At 33.2% G+C, this 12,954-nt stretch overlaps 1 pseudogene; it reads left to right on the top strand.

Moving 5' to 3' along the window:
• The first annotated feature begins 560 nt into the window (after positions 1 to 560).
• On the top strand, positions 561 to 6,973 carry LOC124931437 (annotated as a pseudogene).
• Positions 6,974 to 12,954: the final 5,981 nt, after the last annotated feature.

Below are 12,954 nucleotides of genomic sequence, written 5' to 3' on the forward strand. Positions count from 1 at the left end.
TACCTTGATTTCGATATACCTTAATTTCGGTATACAAAAATTTTATACCTTTACATTACCTTGATTTCGGTATACCTTAATTTCGGTACGATATCGATATTATACCTTTGACACCTAACATCGGTAAGGTAGAGATTGCATATATGAAATAATATTTCAGTATATTTATAATTTGATATTTTTCAAAAATTATATTTTTATAATTAAATTAATATCAAATCTATTTCATTATTTCCTTATAAAGATTATATATATATATATATATATTAACTTATAAATATTATTTCGGTATATCTCATAAATTAAATTTTAAAAATCTCGCTACCTTTAAATTAACAATAATAATTTAGGTATCCTATCTTACATTTTTGCGTTATTTTCTATATACATTTATTATCTATAATTTTTTTCTTTAGTGAGATAAATGATTTAAGAAAGATGAATTAGAAAAGAGAATATTTGATTAGATAATTAAGGTGGTGAGCATGCAACTTTCAATTTTATTTGAAGTATAGATAGATTTATCACCTTCTTCTTCTTCTTTGATAATCATCTTCAATTTGATCGATGCACTGCTACTGGTAAGTGGTAGGGAAGGATTTCCTTTTACACTATTCAAGTTTGTTGAATGGCCGGCGCAAAAGTTCAGGTTAATAAGGCTCATAAGAGCCGATTTGCTTCGAAGTCGTCCCGCAATGTACACAAAGTGTCTCTTCTTCAAGGTCAGAAAATCCTCCTTATTGTAACTTACCATATACTATAACCCGTAATCACTTGACGAACTTATGTCTTAATTATTAAATCAGATAAGAGCAAGGCTGCTAAATCTGATCGTAATGTTGGAAAAGGTGCCCGTGAAGTTAGATTGCAACGCAATAAGATGGTATTATTATCCTCTATCTCAGTTCTTGATTGATTGATTGCTCAATGTCCGTGTATAACTTGTCCCTCTTTCTTTTATATATATATATATATTGTAGGCAATGGAGCAGAAACGTGCAGCCGTTTTAAAGGAAAAAAGGGCCTCCAGTGGTTCAGCGAGCTCTCCCCGTGTCATTGTAAGTAATTTCCATTTCCATTTCCATTACAAATTGCATAAACCAAATTAACTTTTGAGATAAAGTCTATCCCTTGGTCCTTTTTTCATGCTTTCACATCCCTTTGTTGCAGGTTCTTTATGGGCTTTCACATACTGTTGATCTAGATTCACTTGAAAGGGATCTTCTCACTTTGTTAACCACGAATGAAACAACCAATACAAATACAACAACAGTTGCTTCTTCGGAATACAAGCTTAGAGCAACGGTGCGTGATATTGTTGGCATTGAGTTTTTTTTTTCTTCAATTCATTAGACTCAATAACAGTTACCCTTTGTAACTTCATGTAGTTGAATATTTAAATGGTTGCTAATTTCCAATTCTGAAAACTGTCTATTTGATGTTTGGTTACCCACAATCCTATTTAGTTTTTCCAATTCTTATTTTTAGTAATGAATCCTATTTAAATGATGCATTCATTTTTTTGGCGATCGTGTAAGTACAATTACTGTGGACCGATCTAATCCAGATATGTAATTTAGGTGATGCAAGCACCCCATGGAGACTTATTGTCAAGCATGGAGATGGTCAAGGTACCTCTATTTCTGTGTTGTTTTGTCACGTTCTCTTAATTTATAGTTTGGTTATTCTCCTTTATGGATCTTACGGTTTCCTAAACATTGTAGGTTGCCGATCTGCTTGTATTTGTTGTCTCTGCTCACACACATAAACAAGGTTCCACTGGATCTTATATTGATAAACTTGGATCTCAATTCCTTTCTGTGTTCAGAGCTATTGGTCTTCCAACCACAATAGTATTGATTCGTGTATGTTCCTAGTCTCAGTTTTTGATTCATTGGGCACTGCTACATATTCTGGTTTGCATGAATTAAGCTCTCTTTTGCTTCAGGATCTACCTGATGATCCAAAAAAGAGACATGCTGCAAAAAAGATATGCACATCGAGCCTTGTTTCTGAATTCCCACAAGATTGTAGATTTTATCCAGCTGATACAAAAGATGAGTTACACAAGGTAACCGTCAATGTTTTTACTCTATATCATTATGAACAGAACTATTGATTCCTGATTTTTCTTCAGCAGTCGGTCTAAAATCAAGCTTGACTATGCTTAATGTTCATCCCTTAAATTTGTTAGATAAAAAAAAATACATTCAAGAATAGTCTTAATCTGCTCCACAGGATATTTGATAACTTTAGCTTGGTTATTTGATAAAGTCCACAGGATGATAGTCTTAATCTGCTCCTACTCTGATATAAGTTGATTTGTCTAGTCTTTCATTACCTATTGAATGTGATTAGTTGTGGAGCTGTATGAGATCATCCCAATGTGTCTCCACTCTTGATTTTGTAAGTGTATGGTTAAACACATTAACAGATTCCCTTATTTTGAATATATGTTGCAGTTCATGTGGCTCTTTAGGGATCAAAGGCTAACTGTACCACATTGGAGAAACCAACGGGCATATCTCATGGCACAGAAGGTATTTTCTATATTTTGTTCCAGTTTATACTATCTGTATCATTGCAATACATTTTTTTTTCCCATTTATCTTATACTTCAGAAGGGCTTTTCAGTTATCTGTCACTTGTATTGGTGTCTATCTGTATCATTGCAATACATTTTTTTTTCCATTTATCTTATACTTCAGAAGGGCTTTTCAGTTATCTGTCACTTGTATTGGTGTTTATTAAAAAATTCCTTCAATATGCATTCATTATAAAATTGTTTGTTGAAGATATCGTGATTATAGAATATGCTAACAATGTGCTTTCCCTAGGGGTCTCATTGATGATGCATTTGGAAGTGAGGTCTTATATAAATATTAGATGTGTGCTTTTATTGATTTTGGTTCCCTTGAATTTGGTCATCTTGGAAAGGGATTCACATGGTATGATTGGCATAAAAGCATACATATATATTCTTTCAGTGCAAGAATTTCCGTTTTCTTGTCTTTACATGATAAGATATTCACTTGATATGTTACCCTTTACCTATTTTAATACTTTTATGTGTTGTATAGTTCCTATAATTGAATCACTTCATCAATCAAATCATGAACTAAAATACCCTTACATGATTCTTTATTACCCAAATAATCCAACTTTTTCATTAAACAAAGTCCCCCCCACCCCTCACAAAAAAAAGGGAAAAAGATCTGGTGCATTTAATAAAACCCTGCTTTAATGTAAAGTAAATTTTGGTATTTTGTTCGTTCATACATTTTATTTCCCATGGTTAGTGATGTTATTTGAATCTTTCACATGGTACGCCAATTTTTGATCTGAATGGAATCATATGTATGTTTATATTATTTCTAAACTATGCCATTTTAGACCATCACAAGAGGTATCAATGCAAAGTGCTGCTTATTAAGATCTTTAGAGTTATAAGAACTAAGTTATTTTTCAGGTTGACATGGTAGATGATGACAACAGCACAGAAGATTGCACTCTACTTCTTAGTGGTTACTTGCGTTCTCGCAGTCTCTCCTTATATCAGCAGGTAGTCGAGTAGTATTTAATGATTTGCTTTCATTTATTTGTTTCTTTACTTATTTATTCTGTTCATTGTTTCAGGTCCATGTATCAGGTGCAGGTGATTATCAGGTAAGCAAAATTGAAGTTCTAAAAGATCCATGCCCTTTGAATATAAGGAAAGAAAGGGATCTCATGGATGCAGAGGAGGCATTTGACTTTCAGGTACCAATTTCTTGGTCCATGTGTTGGCATCTAAAAATTACAACTTCGCAAGTTGAGAAGTTTAATCCCGCATCTTGGAAATTGCAGGTCATCAGTACCTTGTTTGCGAAGCATAAAGAACCTCTGCCGGTTGAAAATAAACCTAATCACCAGGTTGGAGAGCAGGTAGTTTTGATTAAATTATTAAATACCTTACTTTTTTTGAATGGTTTATATCTTCATAGATGGTGTTTCTCGAGTGAATGATGCAATTAGTCATTCTTTTCCTGTTTCTTTGGTGACTTGGTGGCTTGTGTAGGCTTTCTTCTCCTCCCCTTTCTGCTTCTTTTACCTTGTCTGTATTGCTGCAAATGTTGCATCTTTTGTAACTACTTAATTAATACAAACTTTTCAAACAAATATATGAAATATCATGACCTTTTTCACATAACACTCTTGACATAAAGCCCTATATGTTTGGGTTATAGAGATGTCATCACCCCATCATGACTGGTAGATAAATTAATTTTACTTCTGGTAGCCCAACAGCCTTGTTCTATACTTGAAAGTTGCACTCACATCTTTAGGATTTGTTTTGGAGGAATTTAATACTTGTGATAATTATGATTGCTCCTGCTTGATTTTAATTTTAACATTGATTCCAGACATGGCCAACAGAAGCTGAAATGGCCGAAGCTGACAGAAAGCATCAGGAGAAGAAGCGGAAAAAAAGGAAATTGCCAGTGGGCACCTCTGATTATCAGGTTTTTGGGTTTCCCTGCTCTGTATGATCTTTCATGTTTGCTCTATTTGACCTTATTAGGCTGGCTGATGAATATAACTTTGAGGTAATTATTTCTTGTTCAATTTGCAGGCTGCGTGGATAGTGGATGACTCTGATTCCGATGATTCAATTATATATAGTGATGGGATGGTATTGGATGAATACACGGCTTCTTTAACTGGGCACGAGGACAATACAAATTTGGAACTTGATGATGACCATGCTTCTCTGCAATTCACTGCAATAGAATCAGATGAAGAAACTGAAGTTGATACTGTCATGATGGTAGGTGTACATTTTCTTGCTTTTTTGATGCCAATTGATCATTGATTGTCTAGCTACCACTCTGACTAGCATTTTCATTTTAGGAATATTATGTAGCTTTTGTGGATTGTGACAGTCTAGCTACTATGCTGACTAGCATTTTAATTTTAGAAATATTATGTAGCTTTTTTGGATGTGTTTATTTATTTAGATAAGTTCGGCCAAAGTTGTTTACCATATCCAGTGCCAGATGCTTCATATAGTCTGAACTTTCTTACACATGCATAGGAAACCATCTTCTATATGTTTACTATATCATTTGTTCAATTGATAATTCTACTAACTGCTAGAGTCTTTCATAAAATGTCTTAATAAGAGATATAATCATATAACCTTGTTTGCTTGCTTTTCCATTGCAGGAAGGTGAAAACCTAACAAGGGAGCAGATAGAAGAAGAGATTAAAAAAATTCAGGAAGCCCATGCTGAAGATGAAGGTGCTTTTTTCTCTTTGCTATAAGTGGATCTTAGCATTATATCAGAAAGAAAAAATGACATGAAATTTAAATGATTTTATACCTTTTTTTCTTTTATATATAAACCTTCAACAAGATCTGCAGTTATTTGCTTTCTAACTGTAGTCATACTTCATTTAATCAGAGTTCCCAGATGAAGTAGATACCCCCTTTGATGTTCCTTCCCGTAAACGCTTTGCCAAATATAGAGGTCTCAAGTCCTTTAGGACCTCTTCATGGGACGCCAGAGTAAGTAATTATCAACATCTAGAAGAGTAACTGTTCATTTACTTACTGTAGATTGTTTTTTTCCTTTTCAGGAATCCCTGCCTGCAGATTATCCAAAAAAAATTGAACTAGAAAATTTTGCCAGGATACAAAAACACGCATTGCAGAGGCTTTGGCTAAGGAGAAACAAAGCAGTGGAGAGTGTGTGCCCTCAGGCACGTATTTGAGGATTTATATCAGTAAAGTAGCAAAGACTGTTGCGTACAAGTTGTGCAATCTTTCAAATAAGATGCCGATAATAGCAAGTGGCCTCATGAAAAATGAGTCCGAAATGTCTGTCCTCCATTTTAGGTACTTATTTTTCCATTTCCTTTTATGTAGTAGGTCTTTGGCATCTTTCTTGATTCCCATTTTCTTCTACTCTATTGCTGCAGCATAAAGAAGAATGTGAGTTATGAGGCACCTATAAAAGCGAAAGAAGAATTGATATTTCATGTTGGTTTTCGCCAATTTGTCTGTAGGTAATAATAGCACATATAGTGACCAACTCTCAGTATACAGAGAGGTTTTAATCAATTCTTAATGATGGGTGGGTGTTTTAAAATTTTCCAGGCCAATATTTTCTTCGGATAATATAACTGGGGACAAAAGCAAGATGGAGAGGTTTCTTCATCCTGGACAGTTTTCTATAGCATCTATATATGCTCCACTTTCGTTTCCTTCTCTTCCGCTGGTTGCATTGAAGAGGGGTGATGATTGCACATTAATAACTGTAGCTGCATTTGGATCATTGAGGAGTGTTGACCCATACAGAATTATCTTGAAGAAAATTATTTTGACTGGGTAAGAAAACTTCCAACTAATAATATTGCAGGAATGTCCAAAACAGAGCATAATTAATTGTGTTCTCCTTAAATTGTTGCAATGTAAATTCTGATAATTTTTGTTTGTTTGTTTGAAATGATAACAGTTATCCTCAGCGAGTTTCCAAATTGAAATCCTCTATAAGATATATGTTTCACAACCCAGAAGATGTCAAATGGTTCAAGGTAATTAGTTAGTTTATTTTACTTGTTGATCGATCTTATATATTCATCTTGTTGAATATGCATTTAATCGTATACTCATTATTATTTCACTTTGTTATCATAGCCTGTTGAAGTATGGTCAAAAAATGGTCGTCGTGGTCGGGTGAAGGAGCCTGTTGGTACACATGGTATAGTTCTCAAACTTGGTTTCTTTCTCTTTTAGTGGTGTCTGCATGCATGCATGCATGCATTATAATAACAAGACTGATATTATGAAATATTCAAACAGGTGCTATGAAATGTGTGTTCAATGGTGCTCTTCAGCAGCGTGATACTGTATGCATGAGCTTGTTCAAGCGTGCTTTTCCCAAGTGGCCTGAACACATATTCCCAATTCATTAGAATGGTTCATGATTCATGTCATGAAGCTTTGGTTCAGAAGATTATTAACAACAAATTAGTATTTCTTTCTGATTTTTAATTTTTTTTTTTTAAAGTTTGGTGTGATATATTTTATTTTAACAAAACCAAGATATAAACATATAACTATTTTTATTTTTAATGGAGAAACATTGCATTACATTATATACATGAGTGGTCTTTTTTGGAATTTTTCACTGAATGTACACTGGTGAAAAAGTGGTTAAAACCGAGAGTAAAAACTCTCGGTTTTGACCCTATAACTTTCGGTATAGACCAAATTCCGAGAGTTAAGGTAACTCTCGTCATCTCTCGGTATTGACTCTGTCGTTAAAAATAATTGTGCGTTTACCGAAAGATATCCTAGAGTTTTCGGTTTAGATAACCGAGAGAAAAACCGAAAGTTTTTCATACAACTCTCGGTTTTTCTTCAAAGGGAAAACCCAAAGGTTAATTCAATAACTCTCGGTTTTCCCCTTTGAAGAAAAACCGAAATATATGAAATTAACCTTCGGTTTTTCCCTTTGAAGAAAAACTGAAAGATATGCAATTAACCTTCGGTTTTTCCCTTTGAAGTAAAACCGAAAGATATGCAATTAACCTTCGGTTTTTCCCTTTGAGGAAAAACCGAAAGATATGCAATTAACCTTCGGTTTTTCCCTTTGAGGAAAAACCGAAAGTTATTAAGTTAACCTTCGGTTTCCCTTTGAAGAAAAACCGAGAGTTATTAAGTTAACCTTCGGTTTTTCCCTTTGAGGAAAAACTGAAAGATATTAAGTTAACCTATTAAGTTAACCTTCGGTTTTTCCCTTTGAAGAAAAACCGAGAGTTATTAAGTTAACCTTCGGTTTTTCCCTTCGAAGAAAAACCGAAAGATTCCATTTAACTTTCGGTTTTTTCCTACAAAATTTACAAAATAGCCCTATTGTTTTGTGCTCAACCGAAACCGAAACCTAAACCTGTTCAGCCAAACCAATCAATTCATAAAACAAAATGATCATTCCAAAATTCTCAAATCAGTCATCCCAACAACATGTTTTACATTAACCATTAAACCTATTCAATCAATTCATATAGTCGAAACGTCTTAGAATTAGCTGGTGGGGGGAGGGGGTGGTTGATATTGTCGCATAAACATTTCAAAACTCTCTAATCTTGCATTCAATTCTAACATTTCCTTATCCTGTTTTGCACTTTCCCTATCCATTATTGAAATCAATTCTACCTTTTCCGCTTGTATTTGATTAATCGTTTGAGTTTTTTCTTTATCCATTTTCTTCAATTCCTCAAGTTCCATCGCCATTCTTTGATTCTCCTCAAACAATCGATCAGTGGCTCGTTGAGAATTGTTAGAACTTCGGAGATCCTCACGAAAGTGTGTGGGTCGGACGCTTGATCCCATACCGAATACTCCCCCATGCTTTTGGCGTCCGAATACTCTCTCCGTCAACTCAAAGTCTGATATTTCCGGTTCGTTACTTAGAACTTCCTCCATCTCAACCTATACCACGTTCTCCAAACAGATGAGGTGGGAATTTGTGGTTTGGTGGAAGCTTATTATCTTGCGATCAAGTCTCTTGTAAATCATTTTACACAATAATCTCTAGAGACCACCCAGAGTTTCATTCCATACAACTTTCTAGATCTTCTCCCGAGCTCAGCTCATGTTATTCAATCATCACTTTGATAGGATAATGGTAATCGACTACATCCGCAACCGAGCTCGCGATCTCGAACTCGTATTCAACGAATGTTCAAATTTTTTTTTTTTAATCTGGCAACCCCATTTTTCACTTTTTTGATGCCCCTCAAGGAACATGTCTTTGGAGCTGAGGTCCATCGCCTATGTAGAAGGTAATTGTTAATAATAATGATCGATCAACAATCGTCAAATTAGAAAATAAATAATTGGTTGTCATTAATTTTGCAGATGGAAATCATCTACAGACATGTTATTTCCACCCAGAATAATGGGGCCGAAGAAGATTTTTTATTAGCTTGATATCTTGCAAAATTCTTTTTTTTTCTCTATTATAAAGTCTGGTTGAAACTTCCTTCAAATTCTAAATTCTGGTTGAAACTTTTTTTAGATATATATAATGTCATATGGTTTGTTTTGATCATCATCGAATTATTTCTCTTTTATTCCATTTTCAATTCTTTTTTTAGCAGTTTAAAGAGAAAGATATTTTCAGAAACAACATTAACAGTTTCTTTAAATGACAATAATACAAATATATTAAAGTGTATACATGACAAAATATATAATCTTCAGGCGATTATATCAAGATAGTAGCATCCAAGCAAATACAAAGTACCATTTCTTCAAGTGAAACAAACTAAAAAAGTCCAACATTTTGTGATGACAAACCAAAAATATAACAAAAGAGTTCATATATCATAATCTCTCTTATGCATTAACAAACGAGTGCAAGACAATTTCTCAGAAGAAGACATTAAATGAGCTTTTTAATACCTACCCATTCACTAATTGGTTCATATTAGACTGAACATCATTAACACTCTTGCAGACCTAGTATTATGAATGAAAAAGTCCATCGAAGCACCATCATAACAAAGAGCTAAATGTCTATCATTGTTCAGTTAAATAACATCCGTGAATGGTAAAATGTATTCTTAGACATATAATATGTATTTCACCCCCTCCTCCCCTCCTAAAGATGCCAAATAAGAATCAGGGGTTCCATGGAGCTCTGGAGCATTCGCACTTGGTATATCATATCATCGCAAGTCGCATAATGCCAAGTTATATTGTGCGGAAGAACCACCGAGATGTAGATGACCCCATCCATGATAACCAACATTAAAGGCATCTACCAAGTTATCCAAAATTTGAGAAACGCTAGAGAAATATACAAGGGACAGTAGCTAGCTCCAAAGTAGTGAAACATATCACTCAATAAACATGAAAAAACTTACTACACCAGGTTGTAGTAGGATCAAAGTCAATCATTGTTATTAGTGGCGGGCCTAGAAATATTTTCTCGAGAGGGCCAAATATATAGTAATTTAGCATTTTTTTGGCGATCAAATAAATACATTTTCTAATTAAAAGTTTACTCGGTAATTACATAGAAATACTAACAAACACAATCACAAAATACTAATAAGCACAATTACTAGATTATTCTTATCCATGAGTCGGTACAAAAGAAGACAAATTTATTATACGAGATTCCATTTGTTGAAAATATTACAATATTGACTCATTTTCAATTGTTGAGAAAATATCTTTCTCAACATATACAACTAAACTATCATTCATCCATTCGTCTCCCATTCGATTACGCAAATTAGTCTTCATGGTCTTCATTGCAGAAAAAACTCTTTCAACGGATGCAGTTGCAACTGGTAAAACTAAAGTCAACTCTATCAATCGATAAACCAATGGAAAGACTATATGTTTTTCTGTTGCAACCAATTTCTGGGCAAAAATTCCCAAGTCTTGAATTGAAGAAAATTGAGGATCATCTCGCAAATTAAATAAGTAAGCCCGAAATTGTTTTTCCAAAAATAAATAATCATTGCCTGTGAAATCTTCGGAATAAAGTTTGGCAAGACGAACGAGTTTATGAATATCAAATTGGGATAATGAATTTCTGGGATGAAGACATGATACGCAGCCAAGTAATTCTGTATTAACTTCTGAAAAATGATTATTCATTTCTTGCCTAATTAAGTCAACAACCTAACATTAAATAATAAATAATAACTATTAATAGATAAGAAATAATTTTTATTATACATGACAAAAGATTTCCACACGATAATGATGAAGATTAGTGATAAGTTCCCATTTTCCTCTCCGTCTACCATTGCTATCAATTATCATATGCTCATTCATATCAAGTATTGAGATCGAGTGTAATTGACAAAAACTGTTAACTTGGTCCAAAATATAATGTCATCCATCTTCTTTAAATTTTTGTAATTAATTTTTCGAACTCGCAATCAATGACATGACTTGAACTATATTTTGATCTCCTCTTTGTAGGCAAAGTGACAACTCACTTGTAATTTCCAATAAAATTTTCATCAAATGCAACACAAAATCAAATTCATAAAAAACTAACTATATAAAAAAAATATGAAAATCTAATTTATTAGATTTCAGCCTAGTTTTATGAGAATATAAAAAAAATAAAAAATATAAATAAGAACAAAAATACAAAAAACGTGATAAACACATATTATCAAATGAATAGACACTCGAGATTACGATTAAAGAATATTAATGCATATAAAAGTAATATATCAAATTCTTTATTTAAATACCGAACCAAATCAATTTAACTATTTTAACTTGTTTATTAATATTAATTTATATTTTCTTATAAAATTTTGAAATAATTTAAAATTAATAAATATAAAACACTATTATTATTTTAATTTTTATATGTTACCCTTATAAGTAATTTGTATTATTAATTAATATTGAAATAAATAAAAAATAATGTATAATTATTATATAAATTTAATTTTAAAATAAATAATATTATTATATGATTTACATTCTTTTTTATACTTTATTTATATAAATAAATCTTATTTATATATTAATTAAAATTATATTAATTTTTATTATATTTTAAAATTAAAAGTGAGGCCCCGTTCAGTTACAAAGTCGACTGGACTAAGAATGACATGTCAAACATATATATATAACTTTTTATTTTAAGGTTGGGGAGGCCCGAGCTCCCAAAGTCCCCTAGTAGGTCCGCCACTGAATGTTATCCAATGGTATATATTATCAAAGTAATTGGTGCAGACAGGCAAAATCAACATCAAAAGCCAAGACTCACCGTACAAAAATGACACCGTAATAACCAAGTGCAATGGCATCCACCAAACTGTCCAAAAATAAAATCAAGCAGCATTCTGATAAAGGGGAAATTTGATGAAATGACCCTCATAAGAGGTCTAATTCCAAAAAAGGCCCACGATTGATAAAGTTGGCAAAAAGGGCCTTTTTGCCCTGTAAAAAGTCTGTAATACCCCTCGCGCGCCTATTTTACCGCTCAATTACGAGAAATGTATTTCGCGCATTTGGTATTTCTCGCATTTGGTGCTCAATTACGAGAAATTTATTTCTCGCATTTTGTGCTCAATTACGAGAAATGTATTTTCGCATTTAGTATTTCTCGCATTTGGTATTTCTCGCCTTTGGTATTTCTCGCATTTGGTATATCTAAGTATATATTAAGATTCAGACATTTGTAAAATATATGAAAACGGCTAGGGTTTCGAATCGATCTACAATAAACTACGAAAGAACAATCTCCAATCGAGGACGCGATCGTGATGCATTCATCTTTGGATATCATATTAACACACATACATGACGACGACTCAAGACAAGAACGCCTTATCATCGGAGGCTCCACTTGCCCCCGTCACCGTCGAACGCAATGTTCGCTCTGACCTCGACAACACACTTCCAAAGCCCTGTATGTATTCTCTAGCTAGATCTTGTTCTTTCAAATTATTAAATCTTTGAGATTGAGTGTTTCATCAAATATGCAAACTTGGCTAGATAGGTCAATTGGTTTTGAAGGAAATGGTTGGTATTATATGAGATTAGAAATTCGAATCCCTAAAGTTGGATCTTTTCTCTCTATGATTAATTGAGTTTTTTTCGTTTCTTCTTTAGTTCTAAGGGTTTTCATCTTATGTATACAGGATAAAATGAATCACCAAAGATGCTATAACAGCAGATAAGGAACGAATCTGGGAGATACACTGCCGGAAAAGGTGGATGTAAGTATCGAGATGTTTCTTAGGTTGATGGTTGTTGGATTTCTACAAAAATAAATTTGATTGTCTTACATATACTTCAGATATTCATACTCTTGTGTTTTATCTGCCAATTAATCATAGGCCTACTGAAAATGTCGATCTTGATAATGTACAACAAGCTTCATTGAATACACAATTGTCATCTTCTAATATTGGATTTAG

This window comes from Impatiens glandulifera, chromosome 3 (genome assembly GCF_907164915.1).
Source record: "Impatiens glandulifera chromosome 3, dImpGla2.1, whole genome shotgun sequence".
Lineage (NCBI taxonomy): Eukaryota > Viridiplantae > Streptophyta > Magnoliopsida > Ericales > Balsaminaceae > Impatiens > Impatiens glandulifera.